This window comes from Hirundo rustica, chromosome 13 (genome assembly GCF_015227805.2).
Source record: "Hirundo rustica isolate bHirRus1 chromosome 13, bHirRus1.pri.v3, whole genome shotgun sequence".
Lineage (NCBI taxonomy): Eukaryota > Metazoa > Chordata > Aves > Passeriformes > Hirundinidae > Hirundo > Hirundo rustica.
Window position 1 is genome coordinate 4,570,188 of NC_053462.1, and position 13,740 is coordinate 4,583,927.

Here is a 13,740-nt window from a genome sequence, read left to right on the forward strand (position 1 = left end):
TTTCTTTCTTTTTCAAATAATGTCCTTGTTGAGAGGAGCCAGAAGGAAAAGGATACTGCTATTGCTGACCAAAGGTGAAATCTAACTGGCCTCTCACTGCAGTGCACAGAGCCAGCTGTTCTAAAACATGCATGAATACATTTCAGTTTCACTGAAACTTACTCAGAGGTGCTTTGCTCAACAGTTTTTCACCTGTGCATGAGTTTCCTCCATTGTATGGCAGCATGAGTGGCCAGGAATGTCACCTTACCTGCCTGTGCCTTGAGAAGAAGCACATACCACAAGCTTCTCATTTCTCACTTACTGCCAGTTTGGGAAGAAAGAAAAGAGCAAGCTCTACCATGGCAGATATCATCAGGATTCTTTGAGCAAAGGTAATCTAGAGTTTTAAAATAGTTGTAGTTTTTAAAAAACCTTGAAATTCTTTTGAGTGTTTCAAGCCTTTTGATACTCAGGGACATGTAACTGAAATGGTGTTTTTGAAATTTTACTTTCAAGTGACACCTATAGACTCCCTGTCCATTCCTCACCACTGCCTGGTCCACACAGTCCTGAATTCTTGCATAATTTCAGGGGTTTAGGAACTAATGCCTTCAGAGGAACAGCAAACATGAGACTGTGATACTCTAATGATGCTGATAACCTTATCTAAATGCAGTCATTTGCTAGCATCGTGCTGTGTGAGCACCGTGAGAATAGTTACATTTCTGTGTTTAGGTAGAAAAGGAGCTCATGAATTCCTCCACAAAACAGCATCAAAGATGATGAAGTAGTGCCAAGTGAAGATTCTTTCCTATCTATTCCACATGTACTAAAGGTGTTCCGGGGGAGGTCACAGGGTTAAAATACCCATCCTCTGTACAAACACATTTCCTTGTAAAGACTTTTTGTGGTCTCAAAATAGACTTCCAGAGTTTATATGTTGGTTCATGGGCAAGTACCTTTAGGTGATCACCTGTGAAAAAAAGAAAGGTATTGACCATTCTAGTGCTTTTTCAGACCTAAAACTGAAGGAAAAAGTGTCAAATTCTGTACATCTGGGCACAGAATTGGTTGCTGGCAGCACACATTCTCAGTCGGAATTTGTTTCTAGATTAATTCCCTGATGTGAGGGTGCATCTCTGTACCTGAGAGTTCTGCTGTTTTCCCAAACAGATCCAGCAGAAAGTCCTGCTGTGCCTGTTACTCTCTCCTCCCTAAAGGCTGCTGCTGCCACAGCTGCTGCAGTGCATTCTGCTGTGGTTTGAAAGGAACGATGCAGCGTAGCCTTTCTTACTGAAGCTCTCTTGCTTCTTCCCATGTCAGTTCTTCTGAGGTACTTTAGCGGAGAGGGAGAAACTTAGGGGTTTTCTGAAAATAAATTTAGAAATACCCGTGTTAAGAATCAGTGTAGTCAAATTCATGCTGAGATCAATGCTCCTGGGGTATTTTAAAGCATTATAAATAAAATGAGAATACTTGTTTAGAATTCAGTTTCATCACTGAAAACAAATTTTTCAACCTTGAAAATGTTGAAAACTCGTGTTTGTTCATGATTTTTATATTTAACATTTGTTTATCCCATGTTAGAGTGAACAGCATGAGTGCCACCCTGTGCCAGGTCTGCTGCAATTGGTTCAAAAGCTCCACCTACCAAATCTTTGCACAAACAATTCAAAAAAAAAAAAATCTAAAAAACCCCAGGAGTAATGCAAAAAAAATTCCTGCTGAAATAAGTTACCCATCACTCTGTCTGTCGTGTGGGCTATGCTGCCAGGCAGACAGAGCACTTCAACAAATATTTTAATGATTGGATTAAATTTGAGCTTAAAAAAGGAGGGAAGGAAAAAGCTGTCAGAAGCCCATGGCTGAGCAGCTCTTATACTTAAAAGCTACCTCAGCAGTCAAAACCTATTTATTTCAGAGCCTTGCAGTTAACTGCAGTTCTGTTCCCTTGACTGACAGGAGGACAGTAACCTTGTGCAGCTCTCTGGATATTCTTTGTTTATAGCAGAAATAATGAAATGAAAAGGAGGTATAGTTACTGCAAAGCTGCACATGCTACTTTCAAACAGCTTTTGTAGCCATTTGTAAATTAACAAGTGCTCACGTCACAGTTGAAATTCTTTGGCTTGTTTGCAAGTAACCTAAGCAGAATGCACGGTGAGATTGATTAGAGTGACTGGTTTAGTGCAGAAGCAGCACATGGAGGTTGAGAAACCTGGAGAGAATTTTGTACTGACACTGTTGTTGTCCTGGAGAAAAAGCATCTTGTGGGTCAGTAGACGTGTCACCAGCCTCTTGGGTTGTTTAAATAACAAGCAGAAAATTTGCACGTGGGTACATGAATCAATAAATTTGTTTCCTGTCCTCTTCAGGGAAGATAATTCCCATGACATCCTAGTTATCAAAAAAATACATTGTCTCCCATTTCTAGGTTTTCTACCAGCCCAGACAGACAAATTGAGAAGATAAAGTGGTGTACACATTTCTTTGGCCTAAGGAATGTCTGTGGCTCCACACTCCTCTGTGTGTGTGTTGTGTACGTGTTTCAGGCTGTGGCTTAAATTTGTACTTCTAACTTTCTGTACTGACAAAACCTTCCCAAAGGCTTTCTGTGATCCAGCCTCTCTCCCCACAGGAAAGGATGGTGGCTGGCTGGCTCTCCGTGTCTATCCTTGTTGCTCAGCCAGCTGGGCTCTTTCCGCTGCTCTTCTGAACTCAGTTATTCTATTCACACTGATGGCTGCTCATTCTGGTATTAATAACCTCCTGGAGGGTAGTAGCAGCATTAGAAAAATAAACCTGAGTGTTGAGATATGGTTTGAAAATTCTCTGTAGTTGTGTTGACACTGCAGCCTTTTGCTCTCTCTCCTCACCTGTCTCTGACGTGAGTGCTGGCTACTGATGTGCAGGACACAGCACTGAAAGTTATCCAGCTCCAGTAGAAGTGTTTACTGAAGGTTTATCTGCAATCAAATGTGAAAATGTGAAGTATTACGTGTACTCCATGCTAAAACAATAAGCTTTTAATATACTTTTTCTTGCTCATTAGAGGAAGAGATCTCTGGTTTTGGAATTCAGACCTGTGCTTCTGACCTGGAAAAACAAGTCTTAGCCTGCCTGGCAGAAATTAATCTCTTGGTAGCAGCCACTCAATCAACAGCTTTTTGAAGTCAATTTTCCTTGCCTTGATTTTCCTCTAAAGCTGTAAGATGCCACTTGAAAGAGCAACAAAAACATCAGTGCAGACAGTACTGTGTAATTAGGAATCTGTGACATTCCTTTGTCTTGCAAGGCATCATTCATTCCCAGCTAGTACCTCAGCTGATCCTAATTTAGGTAATGAAGTTCAGATCATGCAGGAACTTTCTCAAAATCCTGTGGTTTATGTTTTGTACTAAAACAAAGTTGATATGTTTTGAAACGAGCCACAAAAAAAACCTTTCTTGCTATTTCACAGAATCATTGATTTTAACTGAAAATTTCCAGCTGTGTTCCAGATTGCTGTAAAAATTGTATGTTGACTTCTCTCAATGAACTTCTCGCTGTAAGTGATTTTAAAATTCATTTTCCTGGGTCATTTCAGAGGTGGCATGATATTAAACAACAAGGACATAATTTTTATAGTATGTAGTTAGCAGCCTGCAGATTTGCCATAGGAACCTGGTGTGTAAGCATTTTTAGAGTAAGTTTAGGTGATGCTTAATTAGGTTTCTTGAACCTTTCAGAATTATTCCCCAGGATTCTTAGGTACGTATTTAAGGTGTGACAGCCTCCCCAGTACTTTGGCAGAGGCCAAGAGACTAATCCAAACCATGGGACTGTTTGTGTTATGAGTCACTAAAGTGGAAAGAGCACATAATGATGGGAAACAATGAAGCAGAACAAACTTAAAGCTTTTAACACTATTCCTAGGAAAAAATTCCCTGAGGACTTTTGGCAGCTTCCATCTTTTGTAGCTGTTTCTGTCCTTTGGCAAGACAGGCCAAAAGCTCTGTGGTGATTATTCATGCTGCTCTGTTCTGGATGATGTCAGGGGTTCCTACGTGCACTGGTAATATTTTCTGCAGTGTTTTCCAGTGTGGCGGCTGTCTGGGGGACATTATTTTAGAGCTGGCAGCTGGGATCGTTTTAAGCACTGTGATATCTAAATGGGTTCAAAATCTCTCCTTAGTGTTGTAATGCATACTGGTAGCCTGTTTATATCAGCAGTATTGTGCTGGTATTACTGAGAAAGCTGAACTCAGCATAGTGGGTTTGGTTTTGAGATTTGAGCTTTTTTAGCCAGTTAAAGGATTAGTTCTAGGACCAAAGACAGCATGATACCTGGATTCAGATGGAACTGCAGCTCTCCAACCCAAAGTACATTAAACTATGGTTGAGGATGTTCGTGGTAATCTGAGAACAGAAGGTGAACTTTAATATCTGATAAGGCTTTACAGTCCTGGTTTGTCTCAGACTGCTTGATGTTTGCATGAAAAGGCAGCTGGCTCTCGAGCAGGGCATCGGGAAGTCCCCAGGGACTGGGGAAATGCACTGAAACATGGTTACACACATAGAGACTGTTTGTTTCCTTATCCTGCCACTCTTTCATTCAGTGTAAAGACGCTGGAGTTTATTCAAGCCTCCAATACCAGTACAAGGGGTTTGGCAAGAGTTTCATTTCTATGTTTGTGTGTATCTAGGAGACCTCTCCTAGTCACTAGATGATCACTCCCATGAGGCACACTGAAAAACCAAACTGGTGATTCACACTTGAGGTTAGAAATGGACTTGAGCTCCAGATACAAGTAATACTCATGAGAAACGTGCCAGAGGAGTTACTTTTCTAAGTTTTGCTATACTTGTTATCTGACTTGCTGGTTTACATTTGTTCATGGTTGGATCTCTGTGTCACTTAATGTGCAAACCTCTCTGGCCTACTCTAGTTCTCATGGCAGACAGGAGAGAAGGTGCAATAGCCTGAGCTGAGTCAGGAGGAAAAGCCTGCAGCACCTTTGAAGCTGGTGGCCCATGTTAGCTGTGTCAGCTAGGTGAGAGTAATAAAGGGGTTTGCTTCCTTCTGAGCATCTTGACAGAGCACAAGTGAATCACACATAGGAAACAGTATCAGAATATAAAAGGAAACTCTTTGACATCACCTTCAAGGTGCAGCCAGCTGGTGGAGAGTTAGATGTTTTACTGGCTCTGAAGAGCCTTTGCTGTCAGGCTCTTACGTGTGAGGCACTTGGAGATTCTGCATGGGAAGTGACTTCAGGGCACATCAAGCATGTCTTTGTCACTCACAGTGATTGCTAAAATGCACCCCATAAACAAGGTTACATCACCCTTCTTGTAACATAGACTTTGTGTGAAACAGATGAAGGTAAACTGGAAACAATTGGATGAGTCTCAATTTATTTTTGTATCTTGAAGTAATTAACATTGTTTACCATTTTCTTTAGCAGATGTGATGCTTAAGCTTTGCTCTGAAGAGTTAACAGTAGAAAGATGGGGCCTGATCAGTCAGAAGGCAACAGTCTAAGATCACACAGCAAAGCCCAGCACTGCAAGGCATTCAGCACAGGAGGGCCAGTGTTTAACCAGGATGATCTGTTCAGAAACACACTGCTCGTGCCTGCATTCACTGTTCCCAGACTGAACCAGCAAGTGCCAGCCACCTTACCTGTTATAATGCTTCATTTATAGAGCACACACGTAACAAAATACTAGAGAGCTGGCCAACACAGAAGATCATTCCAGAGATGAAGTCTTGCTCTTTAAAAGGGATTATTTCAAGTAAATTAAATTCTGAGTGGAGAATAACATTTGTGCAGGAATGTGCATGTAGTGTAGGAATGAGAGTGCACAGAATAGAATTGATCCGAGGGCTTAGGTTGTTAGGTGAAGCACCTAACAAGATGTCTGGCTCTCTGCTATTGTGTTAGGTAAAAGTTGGCATTGGTATTCTGGTATTCAGTCTATTTTTCAAAAATGTGGGATTACAGGTCTGTAATATTTAGAGTAAACTCCCTCCACCTCACCCCACCCCCCCAAAAAAAAGAAAAAATAAAAGCCAAACAATCCAGAACACAACTCCCCTTCTCTCAAGCAAAATGATCCTTTCAGTGTTTATAGAGTTCTACTAATACAGTGTAGGTGTGCTAAGCAACAGTCACTCCTTTCCTCTGTAGCCATAGACATAATAACTTTCCAAGCTGTTACCCTGGGAACCCAAGTAGCACAACTTTTAAGTTATACTTAACTGTCTTTGTAACCTGTAATTACCATGAGAGGTAATAACAAAGCTGTGTGTATTTGTATCATGGCAGTTCCCAAATTAGACACAAATAATCAAGATGCAAAAACAACACCCAGAGGTCTGCCTGATCCATATGCTTATCAGAATGGAATTTATATTATCCTCTTGCAACACAATCAGGAAGCAATACTAGATAGAGGCTCAGTCACACCTAGACCAGAAAGTCCTTTCTCCTGATCCCTCCCCTCTCTTTTTCTTTTAATTGAAGCAACAGGTTTAAGTAGGCAATACCTATTGACAGAATTGTGTCCTTCATAGCTCCAGTGTTAATGCAGTGTTGATGGTTTGTAGACAGCATCCTGAAAGAGGGGAGCAAGATCTGTGCAGATGGAGGAGCAAAATAGACAGAAGTGAGAAAAATCAGCTGGAGTGATCCGATATGCAAGGATATTATTGCAAAGATAAAGTTGGGTCAGAGAGGAATTTAAACTGAATATTCAAGTTAAGCACATCAAGCCTCTAGTAATATGATAATGAGAGGAAAAAATCGTTTTGGTGAGGTAGAAGAAAGTGGTACATTGAATTGAAAGAGGGAGGAAAAAAAGATAAAATTGGTATCAAACAATATTAAGTAATAACAAAAAAATGGTAGAGTTGGCAATGGTAATGTCACTGAGGATGGAACAAATGGACCTACAGCATGTCCATAGACTACAGGCTGAAGCTCAATCACAGGGAACAGTCAGAAGGGAAGAATGGGAAGTTGGCACAATTATATCTGTTTTTCCATCCACAGGACTCCGTGCAGCCCCAGCCAAGCAAAGTGTGCTCTCTTGGATTGCTGTGTTCAGCATGCAGGAAGCCAGGTCATAAACAGGGAATTGCAGCTGAATGAGTTGCTGGCAATTTAAAATTTCACCTTCTATGCAGATATTTTAAGGGAGTGCAGAGGCCAAACAACGTGAAAACAAATTGAAAACCTTTCTTGGCGCTACCTTATTAGTTGAAGAACGTTTCTTCCAGTAAATACCTGTGAGGCAGACACAGAGAGACACAGCTTGTGGTAAGTGCGGTCCTTGTCCCAGCCCTTTATCCAGCCTGAAGCTGACAGTAGTGCTCAGGAGCAGTGATCATGGACCTGAACCCCTTGGGATAGGTACTATACACACTCTCCAAGTTCTGGGTAAATCCTCAGAAATATCCTATATGATGTACAGGCTTAGATCTCATTTTTAAAAGTGATGCAGGGACTGGCTGCTGTTTTCCCATTAATTAATTATTTCCCTATCCCTGTTTGGTACCTAACAGAAGGCTTTCCTGTTTGCTCAGCCTGACTGCTGCCTTCCTTAAATCACTGTTTTTGCAGACATTTTTCTTGAAGGTATGAAGAATATATCATATTTCCATGAGCAGGATCAATGGCTTTGGTATTAGGGGTTGGTTGTTCTGCCAGAAGCGTGACTGTGTTTTCTGCTGTTCATACTACTTAAATTCCCCAGCTGAGAAAAGTGCCTTTGATGTCAGTGACCTACATATAGAGAGAGCAATTGGGGGAATTTGTAACATGTTTCAATGTGTTTGTATCTTCATGACTCTGAAAATACTGGGGTTTTTTTCTACTGTCAGTCTTTTTTCCTTTTGAAATCACTTCAGCAGTCCCTGAAGTTTGTATAAGTTCAGAGAGGCTCCTGCCCATTTTGAACTGGGGTCAATGTGTGATTCTGAGTTTGAATAACTGATGATGGAGTTGGATGTTAGAGACATTTCTGAAGCTGTTGGTTATAATAATTGCTCGCTTGATATCAAACTTTTTGCAAACTGTTCATATGAAGAAGTAGTTAGCTGAAATTAATGGTAGTATATGAGCTACTTCACATTTTAGGAAGTATTGAATTGTTAAAAAGATAAATTCCTAAGGAAGTGGAAGTTGTAGTGTCATTAAAACAGGCTGCAGTAGAGGACTGAAAGATAAATGGTTAGAGAATGATTATGTTCCTCCTCAACTCTAACATGTGACTCAGCAGATTGTATACAAAAATGCAGTGTATATGTGGAAAACATTTTCTTTAGCTGAGGGTGTTGTGATTATGCTTTTCTGCTTTTGTATTAAGAATATTTGACGAGAGATGGGGGTTAAAAAAACTGTCCCTGAGGGATTATGCAGCCATTAGGAGGCAAATTGGCTCTCTGGCTGAATATCCTTATTTAAAGCCTCTAATGACTACTGCAGTACAGAATGGTTGTTACTGCTAGGACTGTAAGTATTTTTGATGTGTGAATAACATTTCCAAGTTGCCAGTGATTTTTTTTTTTTTCCTAAGAAACCTGAAAAGCAGGGGGAAATTATTTAACAGTTAGTGACAGACAGTGGTTGAAGTAGGATAACCAGGAATTAATTTTGAAAGACGGGTTCCTTAATACACAGAGAAATAACCACAGTGGCCTTGCCAAAAACAAGGCTAATGTGTCAAACTAATGCAATATTGGCACTGACATTTTCTGACAAAATGCTTCTCCATGATATGCCTTTTCCTGTGGCACTCCCCTTCTTGTCACTTCTGTTTAACCAGAAAAGGTGTATTAACATTATTTTCACCTTCTGGAATGACCAGTTCATGTGTCCACTCTGTTGCTTCTACATTTGAAGTCAAATGTAGTACTTCCTGATATTTCTCCCTTTTTGTGCTGCTGAGCTTGTTTCATGCCAGCCATCACAGTGTCTCTCAGCCTATGTTCTTGTCCCTTTTGTGTTTGCCAGCTTTGGCCACTGCTGTTTTTATGCACCTGGCTAAACCTAAAACTTTTTTACCCCATGTCTGCCATCTCTGTCTGTGCCTACAAAAAGTACTTCTAGCAGAGACAAATGTCTCTTTGCAGAATCAATTCGACAGGGTCACCACTTATTCTTGAAAGAACTATGTACATCTATTAACCTGCAGGGGATTGAGAAAACCGCACTGAAGTTACAGGAATATCTGCTTGTATTGCAAGGGGGGACTGCTTGCTTTTTTCTGCAGTATTTAATGTTGATGACATATATATTGTCCATGCTGTTGAAGTGAAAGTCGTCTCAAGTGATCCAACTGAAGATCTGCAAATACTTTTAAAGTATATTTATCTTCTGTTACAAGTATAACACCTGGGACTCTGTAATTGAGTTTTCACTACTCGAGCTGGGAGAAGCTTAGATTTCCTGTCCCTGTATTGGGTGTGGCAGGCCTGTTCGGGTTATCTGAGCATGATTCAGTCAGCCTCAGAGCAGAGTTTGTGTCTCATTCTTCTAGCATTTATTGCTTGTGCCAGACGTCATTAGGCTTCTCCCAGTTCAGATACCTCCTGCCCTCTGAGCACGGCTTGCACGAAGCAGGCTGGGCCCCACCTGCACACCGCAGGGGTCTTGGTTTGCTGTGTATGAGCCCAGTTCTCGCTCCTGGGCAGGGGGTGCCCGTCTTGCCGAGGCGGGGGCATTCGGGGTCCGGGCCCTGTGCTGGGCACCTGGGACTCGGCTGCTGTGCTCTGCCCCGAGCGCCGCTGTCACAGCCGCGCTGCTCGGAGGAACCCAGAGCACGGGCTGCAAGCAGCCACCTGCTGCAGCGGGAGCGCTGGGGCGAGGGCTGGGCGGGCGGACGGGGCCGCCTTCCCCCGAGGCGCTGGGGGTTCGCAGCTGCAGGGTGGGCGGGCAGGGGACAGGTGGAGAAGCGGAGCTGGGGGGTGAGGGCTGAGCTCCGACCCCTGCAGCCTTCTGCCGCTCCCGGCGTCCCCGCCACCTCGGGAGCCCCCTGGGCGTCCGGCGGGGCACGGCTGCGGAGGGAGAGGCTGCTCCTGCCCTACCCTCGCCCACCCCGTCCCTGTCCCCGTCCTGCGCCGGAGTCGGGCGCGGCCGGGTGAGTCAGCGCCGTGCCGGGGGGGCGCCGGGGCGGGAAGGGCCCGCCCGGCCCTACAAAACCCCGCCCGGGCTGCCGCGGGCCCCAGCCGCTGCCAGAGCCGCCCGAGCCGCCGCCAGAGCCGCCCTGCCCGCCCCAGCCAGGTGAGCCCTCGGCGGCAGCGCCGCGGGGCCGGGCCGGGCTGAGGGCGGGGGTCGCGCTGCGGAGCCGCTGCTGCGGCGGGAGCCGAGCGGGCGCTGCGCGGGCAGGGTGCGGAGCGAACAGGGCGTGGAGCGGGCAGCGTGAGGAGAGGGCAGGACGCAGAGCGGACAGGATGCTGAGCGGGCAGCGTGCGGAGCGGGCAGCGTGTGGAGCGGACAGGGCGTGGAGCGGGCAGGACGCTACGCGGGCAGCGTGCGGAGCGGGCAGGACGCGGATCGGACCGGGCGCGGAGCGGGCAAGGCGTGGAGGGAGCAAGATGCGGAGCGTGGTGGACGCTGCCGCGGCCGCCGCCCTCCCGCACCCAGCTCCTCTTCCTCCGGCCCCTGCTCGCCTGTTACTTTTCTATGCTCGGTTCAGCGGTGGGGCCATGGGTGAGGCAGCCCACGGGAAGCTTCATGCGCCCCGTAACAATTCTGGGTGTGGCGGCAGTGCTCAGGAAAGAGGAACCGGTCCCAAACTTCGTCGAAGTCCCCCAGATAGTAATTTCTTCTCGTTGTTAAGGTACACAAAGGCTCAGATGGATAGACCACAGTATTGTAAGTTCGCTTCTCGGCTCGGAGGCTTGCCAAGAAGCTGTGCCGGCCAGGCAGGCTCGCTGAAGGCGGTGTTCGTTCAGCTGCAGCGAGGCTGGAGTTGCTCCCGCAGACACGGCGGAGCCCCGAGCCCGCCAGGGCCAGCGGCCCCTTCCTTTCCTTTCCCTTCCCTTCTCGCCCCGGGCGCGGCCGCGAGTGCCGGAGCCGCTGCAGATGCCGCCGCTGGCGCGGGCAGCGGGAGAGCCCAGCGGAGCCGGGCAGGGCAGGGCCGGCGGGCAGCGCTCCCCGGGCGGCGCCGCTGCGCTCCCCGCGCAGCCCCGTGCGCCTCCCTGCTCGCACCGCCGGGCTGGGGCGTGGCTCTGCCTCCCGCCCTGCCCGGCCGTGAGCAGAATTGAGGAGATCCTGCTGGGCCTTTTCGCCTGTGAGTCAGCTCGGACACCGCTTCCCCCTCGAGTGAGGGCTGGAGGAATGTTGAAAGGTATTTTAACTGAAAGAGAAGTGAAATGATTTCAGGGTAGTCACGCAGAAGTGAGTTGCGTGCTTTTACGTGGCAACTTTACTTCTATTTTACATTAATTCTTATGTTCATATTCCAGTGCTATGTCTGCCCAGACGTGCAGCCCCCGATGAACAGGTCAGGAGTGAGAGACTCCTGGCAGTGTGCCCTTGAGCGATTCATGCCTGTATGTGCTAGAGCTGCTTTTGATAAGCAGCCCTAGTATATAGGATTTCCATTGGCCAATATTTGGTATATGTCCTTGATGGACAGAAAAACCCCAAAACTCCAATTCCAAAGAGGTTTTCTTGTAAAGTCTCAAAAGTGAGAATAACTTGAATTTGAAGAAACAGAAGTCCTTAATTTTGTATGTGCACGGTATCTTCCTGGAATGGAACTTCCTGGGTTATTAGCAATGTCTGTGGAAAAAAATGGTTCAAATATGTTTGTGGTAGCTCAGTTTAATGGGTTTTGAAATGCTTCTCTTTAAAGATGATTTTTTTTTTTTCTCCAAATAGTGGTTTTAAATGATGTGCTGAACCTTATTGGGTGTTTTGGGAGATGCAGCCTTGGCCTATTTGTACTCCTGCTTAGCACTGTACATAAATGAATGATTTGGAGTCCTTGTTTCATTTACAGTAGATGCTGCAGGTCTTCCTCTCTCTGTTAACAGGCTTGCCCTAGTTTTTGGACACAGATGTGCTCCAAGTGGAAGAGTTTCCATTCCCTCATTCTGGGGATGCCGTTTCCTTGGCTCAGATGTCTGGGAACACCCTTTGCTCCCATCTCTCCCTGGTATAATAAGTGCTGCTTAAAATGCTAACTCTGCTTATTGAGCAATGCAGTTGTTTGTGCATACCTGAAACTTTTCCATGGAACACAAGGGTTTTTTCCATAATGTGTGTGTGAGCTGCCCCTCAAAATCAAGATATGGGGCTGCTTTTAAAAACACATTCTTCCTTTGCCAAAAAGTTTCAGGGATTAAATTGGTGAGCGGAGACTGGGCCAGTATAATAACAGACCTATAAACCAGTGCTTTCTGCAAGGGCTGAGGCCAAAACATGCCATCTGTTTTAGCAAAATCATATGATTCAGGATTGTGTAATGTGCATTTAGAAATTGGTTGTAGAAACTTGCCTTAAGGTATTGAAGTATTAGTTTACAGCTGGAAGGTAAAACTTGATTCCTTTCCAGTGTAAGAAGAACAGGCTAGTGCAAGTATTTTCTATTTATGTGTTTAAACCCATCCAGAACTTGTCAAAACTACATCAGATAAAACCAACCCATCAGAGAACAGTGAGAGTCTGTTCTCAGAGTGCTTTACAGAGCAGGGTGTGACAAGAGCTCTGTTTGTTCTGTGGGTAAAAAAATCTTTCTCTGCAAAGATCCTTGCAAGAATTCTTTTTTTTTCTTTTGCCAGCTTGCTGTTGATGGGCAGTCAGCTGCTATAGCATTGTTGTGTTCTGGTGATATGAACCTGGAGCTCCAGCTCTATGTGAGGGTGTGTTAGCTCTGTTCCTGGACTCTGATCAAGTGTTTTGTTTCAGCAAACCTGATTCAGAGTGGTTTTTAAATTGATTTAGAAACAGTAGTCTTGCAAAAAGCTGTTCAGTGATTTATTTTTTTTTTTTCCATGTGAAAGGTTATGCTGCAGTTGCTTTGCTTCAGCTCTCACTGGTGTTTTCTTTGTGACAAGAAAGACTAAAGGACTTCAGTTGGTACCATCTTTGGTAATGGTTGAAATGCTGTCAGAGTTCAAAGGTCTCACAGATAGGCTCTTCATTTTATGAAGTGTAAACGTTAGGAATTTCATAACTCAGGAATATATCAATTCCCCCTAACCAGCATGGTTAATAATGCCAACAGCAGGTGTTTTACTTATTACAACTTCTGTAGCCTGTCTTTAAAGGCCTAGGTTGGATTTTACCTCTGAAAAAACATTTATTCTCAACTATATCAGTGCATGACTCATTTTTGTTCTCTTAGTTTTCTTCCTCTGGAATTTTACTTCTTGTTGAAGTAAGGTTGCTTTTGTTACTTAAACCTAGATTGTTTCAGAAGATGGAAGATTCTGTGTTCTAAGTGAGGAAATGGGACATAACAGCAGCTACACTACAAAAGTACTGTGATTTTGCTGCTGTGTTTTATTCTTGTAGCACTAGCTATTTTTGCCAAAAGTGAAGATTTCTTTGCTTTTCTCTTTACAGGAGTTAAAAACAAATAAACAAACAAAACCCCCCCTCTTTTTCTAGACTTTTAACCAGGTCACCATTATTAAACTATTTCAAACTCTTCTGCTTCTCCAAGCTCTTAATTGGTCATGGAGTGGAGAGGAGATTGGTTTGTCTGGGAAATTGGCCTGGGTGGCTGGTCCTGAGGAAACCCCCATCCTTATCAGAAGAG